The sequence below is a fragment of the Elaeis guineensis genome, chromosome 13, assembly GCF_000442705.2.
Source record: "Elaeis guineensis isolate ETL-2024a chromosome 13, EG11, whole genome shotgun sequence".
Lineage (NCBI taxonomy): Eukaryota > Viridiplantae > Streptophyta > Magnoliopsida > Arecales > Arecaceae > Elaeis > Elaeis guineensis.
The window spans coordinates 17,023,620-17,034,999 of NC_026005.2; the positions used below are offsets into that span (position 1 = coordinate 17,023,620).

The 11,380-nt window shown below is 48.0% G+C and overlaps 1 pseudogene; it reads right to left on the reverse strand.

Moving 5' to 3' along the window:
* Positions 1-488: 488 nt before the first annotated feature.
* Positions 489-4,609, reverse strand: LOC140853093 (rust resistance kinase Lr10-like; annotated as a pseudogene).
* Between the last annotated feature and the right edge of the window lie 6,771 nt (positions 4,610-11,380).

Here is an 11,380-nt window from a genome sequence, read left to right on the forward strand (position 1 = left end):
TTTTAAAATAAATTAATTTTAATTTCCGAAAGTAATTTGAAATAATATTTTCATTTCTTTCATATTTCTTTCTCTTTTTTTTATTTTCTATGATAATTTTTTTTTCTTATAATTTTTTAAATTAATTACAAATTAAAATCTTTATATTTTATATTTCAATCCAAATTAATTTTTTAATTTATTTATTAATTCCAAAGTTTAAAAAATAAAATTTTCTATTTTCCCACGATTTTTTCCGGGGGGAAAATTGAAAAACGCCATTTTGAATGGCGTTTTTAAAAACGCCATTCAAAATGGCGTTTTTAAAGACGCCATTCTAAATGGCGTTTTTTTATTTTTTTTTTATTTTCGGACGATGCCAGCGTGGAAATAGGGGCTGACGTGGAAGGGGAAAAAACGCCATTCAAAATGGCGTTTTTCCCTTTTGCATTAGTTTGGTAAATAAGTTTCGTTTTGATATATTTTGGTAAAAAAGTTTTTTTTTCGTATTATTTGGGAAAAGAACTCGTTGGTGCAAGTCTGTCTCGTAGACTTTGGCTGTGGTGAGCAAAAAAGGGCCTAGGTGGCATTTGCAGGTTATCTTTATCCCCTTCGAGCATCTCAACAATTTTGCTCATGGGGGCGATTAGTTAGTTGACTTCATCTAAATGCACCATAAACCCACTTTAGATAGCTTGCTTTCCACTTCGCTAATCTCCACGATGTTTCCAGTTTCGAGCCCTTCTTGTTGAGTGAGCTGATCATATATCCATGAGGGGTGGTAAATCTGACTTGAGTTCTCCACTCTTGGATCCACATTCCTTCTCCCCCCTGCCATCTCCATTAGCAACATTCCAAACCTATAAACATCAGATTTGTTAGATATAACCCCAAAGTTCCTCGACATTAATTCAGGAGCGATGTATCCTATTGTCCCTCTGGCAGCACTAATCGACACTTGGCTATGATCCTTCGGATACAACTTTGCAAGCCCAAAATCTGCTATCTTTGGGGTGAAATTACGGTCGAGGAGAGTGTTGTGGGGCTTGATCTCAAAGTGTAGAATTTGCATATTATATCCCCGATGGAGGAAATTAATGCCTCAAGCCACTCCCAGGGCTATATCAACGAGAGTTTATCCTAAGTGAAGGGATGATGACTTGTTCCATTTGAGGAGAAGATGTACTTATCAAGTGATCCATTAGGCATGTACTCATAGATGAGAGCCCTATTCAATCCCTCTGAACAGAATCCAATCAGCCGCACAATGTTTATGTGATGAATCCTACGGATGGTAGAGACCTCATTGATGAATTCTTCTCCACTGCACTTGGAATTCCCCAACAACTTAACGGCAACCAGTTGTTCACCTGAGAGTTCACCTCTACAATATTGACCGGCATCCGCATTCTCCAAAATTTGCAGGGGAGAAAAAGGCCAAAAATTAATGGCGCAAATACAAACCTACTCACTATTGCCAACGCTGCAAGCAGAAGTTCTACCAAGATTTTGGATGTAAGTAGTTATTTATAATGATAAGTAAGCAAAATAGTTTGAACTGTGAGCCTCAAAATCATTTGGGATCTTACTATATAGTACTGTAAAATCGTAATCAATATTACCAGGCCAAGTGTGATCCAATAAACAGCAGTAACACTTGCCTTGTAATCTACACATTTAACAAAATTAATCTCACTTTGTTTTATGAAGAAGACCAAAGAAAGTATCTGTTTGCTCGTAAAATGACTGAAAAACTCTCTGCATTTCATATGAAGGAAACAAATGTGGAGATGGATAAGATTACACACGTTCCTTGAAAAAAAAAATGAAAAAGTGAGAGCCCATTTGGAAGAATGGGTTGAAATTTTCATTGGATTTATTAGATTGGGCCGGCAACCAATTACAAATAGACTTATAGATTGGGCTACACTTGTGAATCTGCTACGCCTTTCCCTAATACAATGAACCCGTTTTGTAGGAGTACAAAAATATCTGTTGTTGAATTCATGACAAGAGCATCATGGGCCATAGGAATCATAGCTAACAGTCTGCAGTAGGGCTCAAGATACTTCACTGCATATGCTTGTTTATATACTATGACATAGACAAATGTACTATTCCGGTTCAGGCATGTAACAGGCCAATACATTAGGTTGTGCGCTGCCCGACTACAGTTCACAAAACTAGGCCATACCCTTGCCAAATAGAAGTACAAGTCTTGGGAGCTCTCATATGCTGACCAAGACTCAAGTGGGAAGTGACAACCACCATTTGCCAAGCTTGCACCGACAATATTAATCATCTCATACAAAGAACAAGGTAGAGCCTCCGTCTCACTTCTCCTTACTTCACACTGGTTGATCTAAAAAGAATGAAATAATCAAATCTTTCGGTTCGAAGCATACTCTATTTTGGAAACAACGAAGAAATCTATCAAGGTCTTTGAAGAATGGACAATGAGAACTAAGGATTCAAAAGGATCGAAAAAACTCAAAGCTTTATGAAGAGATAAAACGAATACAGGAGCACGCTTCGAATTTGAGAAACATATGGGCAGGTAGATCTTCTATCAGGGAGAACGACTCTGATAATTACCAAGCATTAGGACAGGAGAGAGACCGATTAGAAGAAATCTGCCGGAAAAGCTATAATGTAGCTGTTCTGTTTTTCTACCTTCCTTTTGTATTCATCCAGTTCCCTCGGGCATTTGGTGCTGACGATATTTCTAAACTACATTCTGTAACAAATATGTAAATATTAAATAAACTACAATCTGAAATAAATATGTAAATATTAAATATTAATATATAATACATCGCCCTGGGGAAATATTCTTTTCTTCCTTGCTTCTCAAAAAAGATATTAATCGTCTCGTAAGATTTGGTCGCATGATATTTGCCTGAGTGATAGTCCAAGATAGTGTTGTTACTATCACAGATAAATTGGCACTTTGGATCCCCACATTCAGCTGGATCGCCTTTTAGATGGAAAAGGTGTCTGATGGGGAGTTGTCCTCAAGATGAAGGAGAAGAGTCTCTAGCTAATTCAACAATGGAGAGGAGACATACGAGGAGAGAATAGAGAGCAAGGTGTGGCTTCATTATGGCTGTTGGTGGACTCTTGCATCAATCTCGGAGAACTTTTAAAGCCAACCATATGAAAAGCTTGAAATGATTGGCACGTTCTTCTGTTTTATCCTATTTCTTGTTGAATTTAGAATGTTTGGAGCAAACTTTTTACCTAACGAAACTTGTTTTGAGAAAACAATAGGCACGGAGTAGCTGAACAAGTTTATTAAAGAAAAAAATAAAGATGGTACAAGGAAAAGAGAGAGAAGAAAATGGGGAATGGGTTGCAGTCCTCCCAGAGCGAAAAACAGCACCACGTGGTTAAGATTTGATGGAACAAAGTTTGGGGTTATATATATATCGGGGAATACCGACCGACCCCGCTCACGCTGACTTATAATCGGGCATACCCGACCGACCGACCGACCGACCGGCCGACCGGCCGACCGGCCGATCGGTCGGACGACATTACCGACCGATTAACGGCTCTCTACCGACTGAGGATAGGTCGGTCGGGCAGATCTTCTCCGCTCTCCCAACTGACTGTACCAGGGAGTCCGATGCCCGACTCTCACAACATGCCTGACCGTCGGAGGGGTCCGAATCTCCATCCGACGCCACTCAGCTGGCCACCGACCCAAGGTCGGTCGACTCCTCCGATCGTCGTACTGCTGCCAGAGACTGTCAGCCCTGACAGCAGCATGCGGCACTGCCGCCTAAGGGCATTATCCCGCCTAGGGCATTGTCAACCCTAGTGATTTGACAGCCCCACGACGATGCGACACTTTCACGGTGACTCTGACAGTCTACAGTGAGTTGACAATTCCTCAATTGTCTGCTTCATTAATGACGGCGCCATACTACACTCCACTATATATATCAGGGAAGGCTACAGTGCTAGGGGGCCGGAGAAAAAAACACACAGGCTTGCTCCCTCTCTCTCTCTCTCTCGTTGAGCTCCTTGTTTTCTTCTCACTGTTGTCTAGTCTCCTCTCTGACTTGACCGTCGGAGGGTCCCCGTTGGAGCCATCTCCGGTCAGTGCGGATTTTCTTTTGCAGGCGCTCGTTCCCGACGACCAGGCGACGAGGGGATTGGCCGCAACAGATTGACGCGCCAGGTAGGGGGGCAGTACTAATGACAAAGATGAGAGCTCAACGATCGAGAGTCACCGGATCGGCGAGGCGCTCTTCCCGTCGGGAAGAGGCCTCTCCGCCACCCTCCACGGCGGAACCCAGCTCTCCACACCCCGCGGTCACCACGGAGGTGCAGATCGCGGCGATCGTACGGCAGATGACTGTGCTGACGGACGCGGTCAAAAGCCTCTAGCAACAACCGGCACGACTGCAGCCATCACCGGTCGGGCAACCGACGGCACGTCCGATGCCCTCCAGGAGCAGCCGCCGATGCCCGCACCGATCTCCATCATCTCCGTGGGAGCGCCTGCCACAGCGCTCCCACAGAGAGGAGGAGGCGCGGCCGCGGCACGATGCCCATCGGTCCCAACAGCTTTCTCCCTCCCAGCTGGAACGAGCGAGGAAGGAGAAGCGTCCGCGAACGCCATCCGCCTCTCTCTCAGATTCTTCTGGAGACTCCACTCCTGGGGTCTCCCAGCACCGACGGACGGACGACTACGAGCGTAGGTTCGAGGAAATCGACCGTCGGCTTGCACAGTTGCAGGTGGACAGGCAGAAGTCTTCAAACGACGTTGACTTCCAGACCGCCCAACCTCTCTCCCGACACATCCTTGACGAACCAATCCCCAGTCGGTTCAAGATGCCGCACGTGGAGCCCTACGACGGCTCCACCGACCCAATCGACCACCTAGAGAGCTACAAAGCTCTCATGACGATTCAAGGGGCAACCGACGCTCTCTTTTACATCGGCTTCCCCGCCACGCTCCGCAAAGCTGCCAGGGCCTGGTACTCCGATCTTCGATCGGAAAGTATCCACTCCTTCGGGCAGCTCGAGCATTCTTTCGTGGCTCACTTCAGCACCAGTCGAAAGCCACCGCGAACGTCGGACAGCTTTTTCTCCCTCAAACAGGGAGAAAATGAGACGCTCCGGCACTTCGTGGCGCGATTCAATACGGCCACGCTTGAGGTCCGGGACCTCAACGAAGACATGGCCATCTCGACCATGAAACGGGGGTTGAAGGCATCCCGTTTTACTTACTCCCTGGACAAGACCCTCCCCCGGACGTATGCCAAACTATTGGAGCGCGCGTACAAGTACATGCGCGCGGACAAAGGAGCCTCCGACCGACGCTCGACCGAATTCAAGGGCCCAAATGAGAAGTGAAGGAAGGGTCGGGACCCCGACGGACCTAGCAGGCCCTCGACCGAGGGTCGGGTCTCGCCTCCACGACGAAACCAGAAGTCGCCCCGACGGCAGACTCCAAGGCCGACACGCCCTAGGTATGACTCTTACACTCCTCTCTCTGCCCTCCGTGCGCAGATTTTGATGGAAATCGAAGGAGAAGAGTACCTGTGACGGCCTCCGCCTCTGAAGGCAAAGGGCCTCGACCGACGGAGGTATTGCCGGTTCCACCGGGGCCACGGCCACAATACCGAGCAATGCATCCAGCTTAAGGATGAGATCGAAGCTCTCATCCACCGAGGGTATCTCGGCAAATTCTGGAGGAACCCGCCGACTCAACCAGTCGCCGACCACCGACCCCAGCTGACTGAGGAAGCAACGACTAATCAGCCGACGGTCAGGGTCATCAATATGATTTCCAAACGACTTGGCCCGGGGACGACTGCCGGAGGGGAGCCAACGAAGAGGCCACGCCCAGGCGATGTAATTACCTTCACAGAGGAAGATGTTCGGGGCATCCAAACCCCCCACGACGATGCTGTTGTTGTCTCGGCAACAATAGCAAACTATGATGTAAAAAGAATTTTTGTAGATAATGAAAGTTCGACGAACATTTTGTTTTACTCGACCTTCTCCCGATGCGACTATCGACAGACCGACTCAAGAGAGTCCCTACGCCCCTAATAGATTTAGCCAGGGATGCAGTCACAACGGAAGGAGAAGTCACCTTGCCCGTGACAGTCGGAACCGAACCATGATAAAGTACGGTCAATTTGACTTTTGCGGTCGTCCAGTTGTCTTCAGCCTACAACGCCATACTCGGAAGACCCGGACTAAACACCCTCAAGGCGATTGTCTCGACGTACCATCTCTTGGTTCGATTCCCGACCAAAAATGGAGTCGGAGAGATGCGCGGAGATCAACAGCTCGCTCGACGATGCTTCCAGATCTTCGCTCAAAGCGACGAGTCGAAGGGCCCCCTGACGATCAACAAGCTAGACCCACGGGAGGGGGAAGAACGGGGTGAACCGGCTGAACAGCTCATCCCCATCCTGATGGCTGGGGATCCCGACCGAAAAGTATGGGTCGGGTCTCAACTACCCGACCCAGACCGACGACGGTTGGTGGAGCTGCTGAGGGCCAACGCCGACGTATTCGTTTGGTCGACAGCAGATATGTCGGGCATCCTCCCGGAGATAATGATGCACCGACTCAACATCGATCCAACGATGAGGCCGGTGAGACAAAAGAAAAGGTCTTTTGCCCCGGAAAGACAGAAGGCCATCGACGAAGAAGTGGACAAGCTACTTGAGGCGGGCTTCATCAGAGAAACCACCTATCCTAACTGGCTCGCCAATGTTGTCATGGTAAGGAAGGCCAACGGGAAGTGGAGGATTTGTATCGACTACACCGACTTGAATCGGGCCTGTCCGAAGGACAGCTTCCCACTTTCAAAGATCGACCAGCTGGTGGATGCGACGTCCGAATTTCGACTGCTCAGCTTCATGGACGCCTTCATCGGGTACAATCAGATCCGAATGGCGCCCGAAGATGAGGAGCACACCACCTTCGTGACCCCAAAGGGCATCTACTGCTACAGGGTGATGCCCTTCGGACTGAAGAATGCGGGAGCTACCTACCAATGACTCGTCAACAAGGTCTTCAAAAATCAGATCGGGCGCAATATGGAAGTATATGTAGACGACATGCTAGTAAAAAGCGCGCAGGCCGCAGATCATGTCCGAGACCTCGAAGAGGCTTTTCGCACCCTACGACAACATCGAATGAAGCTGAATCCGACTAAGTGCACCTTTGGGGTAACCTCAGGGAAGTTCCTCGGGTTCTTCATCTCACAACGGAGAATCGAGGCCAACCCCGAGAAAATCAAGGCCATCATCGACATGCGGCACCCAAACACCAAGAAGGAGGTCCAGCAGTTGAATGGAAAAATTGTCGCCCTCAGTCGATTCATCTCCCGATCGGCTGAAAGGTGCCTCCTATTCTTCAAAACTCTGAGGCAGGCGAAGGGCTTCTCTTGGTCGGATGAGTGCCAACGGGCCTTCGAGGATCTGAAGAGGTACTTGGCTTCCCCGCCGCTGCTTGTGAAGCTGGAGGTCGGGAAAACGTTGTATCTCTATTTGGCCACCTCCCCTGAGGCGGTCAGTTCAGTGCTCATCCGAGAAAATGAAAGCCGAACCCATCAGCCTATCTACTACACCAGCAAAGTGCTCCGCGGTGCTGAAGCTCGATACTCGAAGACGGAAAAGATGATTTTTGCCCTGACCGTCTCCGCAGAGTGACTCCGCCCTTACTTCCACGCGCACGCGATCGAGGTCCTCACCAACCAGCCCCTGAGGGCGATATTGCGCCGACCTGACACGTCGGGACGACTGGCAAAGTGGACAATGAAGCTCAGCGAGTTCGACATACAGTACCAACCGCGACCTGCCTTAAAGGCCCAGGTCCTGGCCGACTTCATCGCAGAATGCCCAACGACCGACCAAGGGTCGGAAGACGTGGACCCCGGACGAGACGTGGTCTCTAGGCCCGACCCGATCTCCACCTGGGTACTGCACATCGACGGAGCTTCAAACGTTCAAGGGAGCGGGGCTGGGTTCCTGCTCACCAACTCGGATGGGGTAGTCACCGAGTACGCCCTCCGATTCGGCTTCAAAGCCTCCAACAACCAGGCCGAGTATGAAGCGCTCCTCGCCGGCTTGAGAATAGCAAGGGAACTTGGGGTCGTCAACCTCAGGGCATTCTCCGACTCTCAGCTGATCGTGGGGCAGGTCAAAGGCGAATTCGAGGTGCGAGATCCAGCCATGGTAAAATATCTCCAAAAAGTGAAGGATCTCGTGACGCGCCTTGGGTATTTCAAAATCTCCCACATCCCCAGATCGGAGAATGCCCGGGCCGACGCACTCTCCAGGCTGGCGACCTCGACTTTCGACTCTTTGGGTCGGACTTTCGTAGAGAATCTCGAGCAGTCGAGTATCGACAAGGTCGATGAGGTGCTACAACTGACGGCCGAACCAAACTGGATGGATCCGATTGTTCGGTTCCTGACCGACGGGATCAGCCTTGAAGATCCCACGGAGACCAGGCGGCTCCAATGGTCGGCCTCCTGATATGTGATCATGGATGGCCGACTCTACAAAAGGTCGTTCTCCCTTCCCTTGCTCAGGTGCTTGGGACCGACCGACGCAGATTATGCTCTCCGGGAGGTGCACGAAGGAATCTGCGGGAGTCACTTGGGGGGCAAATCCCTAGCCTACAAAGTCCTGCGACAGGGTTACTACTGGTCCACCATGAGGAAGGATGCAGCTGAGTTGGTCCGGAAGTGCAAATCATGCCAGAAGTATGCCAACGTACAACACCGACCGGCCAGCCAAATCGCTCCTATTGTCGCTCCATGGCCCTTCGCTCAATGGGGGGTCGACATTCTCAGTCCTTTCCCTCCAGCATTGGGCCAAAGGAAGTTCATAGTCGTCGCCATCGACTACTTCACCAAGTGGGTGGAGGCCGAGCCTCTGGCGCAGATTACGGAACAGAAGATGGAGGACTTCGTCCAAAAATTCATCATCTTCAGGTTCGGATTGCCGCATACCATTATCACCGACAATGGGCGATAATTCGACAACCAAGACTTCAGAGACTTCTGCGTGAGATTTCACATCATGCACCGACTGACTTCAGTCGGGCACCCGCAGTCCAATGGCGAAGTCGAGGTGACCAACCGGATCATACTATACGGGCTCAAAATCCGACTGAATGAAGCCAAGGGCCTCTGGGTCGATGAGCTGGGCTCCATTTTGTGGGCTTACCGAACCACCCCCCGCGCTCCGACTGGGAAATCGCCCTTCAGTTTGGCCTATGGGACGGAGGTGATGATTCCACTCGAGATTGAACTGCCATCTACCAGGGTCGAGCGGTATCGAGAGCCGGACAACTCCGATTGCCGGAGAGCCGACCTAGACCTCCTTCCCGAACTACGGAACGAGGCTCAACTTCGCATGGCTTCATACCGACAGAAGGTAGCCCGATATTACAATGCCAAGGTCAGACCAAAGCTTTTCAGGCCTGGTGACTTGGTCCTAAGAAAGACAGAAGTCTCGAAGCCCCTGGACCAAGGGAAGCTGGCTCCGAATTGGGAAGGGCCCTACATGGTAGCAGACATCTATGGGCCGAGGGCTTACCGACTGGAGACTCTGGAAGGAAAATGTTGCTCCTAGATTGATTTTGATGATTACAAAGCAGATTGAAGGGATACAAACAATTGAAAAAGTCCTTATGCTCTTCAAGGGCAAAATCATAATTTCACTAAAATCCTGATTTGATAGTACCATTTGGTAGAACAAATGATTTGAAATCTATTGGTGAACATTTCATTGTGTTTGGACTTATATTTTTGAAGTTATGAAGGTTTGAAGTGCATGAGTCGACTCATGAGTCAACTCATGGCACTATGAGCTGATTGGCACGCAAAAATTTCCCATGGCACGCTGGATTTTTGGCTTGGCACGACCTGTGAGTCGACTCATGAGTCGACCCACAAGGCATGAGTCGACTCATGAGTCGACCTCTGCTGATTTGGGCCAAAAAAATCCAGAAATCCAAGTTTCTGATCTTTGCAACAGAAGTCGACTCATGAGTCGACTCCTGATGCATGAGTCGACCCCTGCGATGGGAAATGTCAGCAACGGCTATTTTTTTGCCTATTTTAATTGCCTTTTATGCTTCCTAAAAATCCTCTAACGGCTCTTTATCTGCCTAAATTGTTTTCTCTTGCTACTAATGCCATAAAATGCTTAAAATGGTGAAAGAAAATTGCAGATTAAATAGCAGATCAAATTGCAAAAAAAAAGTGTGAAAATCGGGAGATCAAACGTGAAATCAAAAGAGAACAGAGGATCCTAAATCTGAGATCAACGAAATATTCAAGAAGAAGAGAGAGGATCCACAATATTCAAGAGAGTTTGTGAAAAAGAAAAGCAAAAGCATTCAAAGAGAGAATCTTTCAAGTCGATTGTTTTCAACCTTGATCTAGAGATCGTTCAAAGCTTTCAAGAGATCTTCAATCAACAATCAACCTCTTCTCAAGCGTTCAACCGTTCATTTATCTTGAGAAAATCTGAAAAAGGGGTTCTTCATTTGAGTAAAGCTTTTATTGTTATATTTGCTCATTTAAGGAGCTGTTATTGTATTCATCTGTGCTCTAAATATTCTTACTCTTTGTGAGTTTTTGCTCTTGTTTTTGGAGGATTTTCAAAACAAGGAAAGGTTGATCCGAACCTGAAATCGGAGTGTTTTGGGTTTGCTTGTACCCGGGAAACAAGTGTTCTAGCTTGGGATAGCTAGGGTCGGAGTTTCCGATGTCTTGTATTCTAGCTTGGGATAGCTAGTGTCGGAGTTTCCGACGTTTTATATTCGGGTTGAATACAAAGGATAGTGGATTAAAATTCCCAAGTGGGATCTTGGGGAGTGGACGTAGGTGCAAGGTTAGCACCGAACCACTATAAATCCTTGTGTTTGTGGTGTGCTTTATCGCTTTATCTTATTTCTTTATTATATCCTTGCAATACTGCTTTAGTTAATTAATATTGATTTAAAGCCATTGTTTTGTTCTTCATAAGTTATCTGTTGGGCTTAAAATTTTTAGAAACCCAATTCACCCCCCCTCTTGGGTTGCATAGCTGGGCAACAAGTGGTATCAGAGCCAGTGCTCTAGCCCTTCTTTGATCTAACAATCAAAGAGCCAAAGATCTATGGCAACCCATGTTGGAACTTCTCTAGCCGAGGGGCAATCAACAAACCGACCTCCACTTTTCAATGGGTCTAATTACACCTATTGGAAAGCTCGGATAAAGATTTTCATACAAGCACTCGACTATGATATGTGGAGTATCATAGTGAATGGTCCTCACACACCCACCAAGATTATAGATGGTGAGGAGTCAACCAAACCCGAGAAAGAATGGGATGAGGTTGACAAGAAATTGGCACAATTAAATGCCAA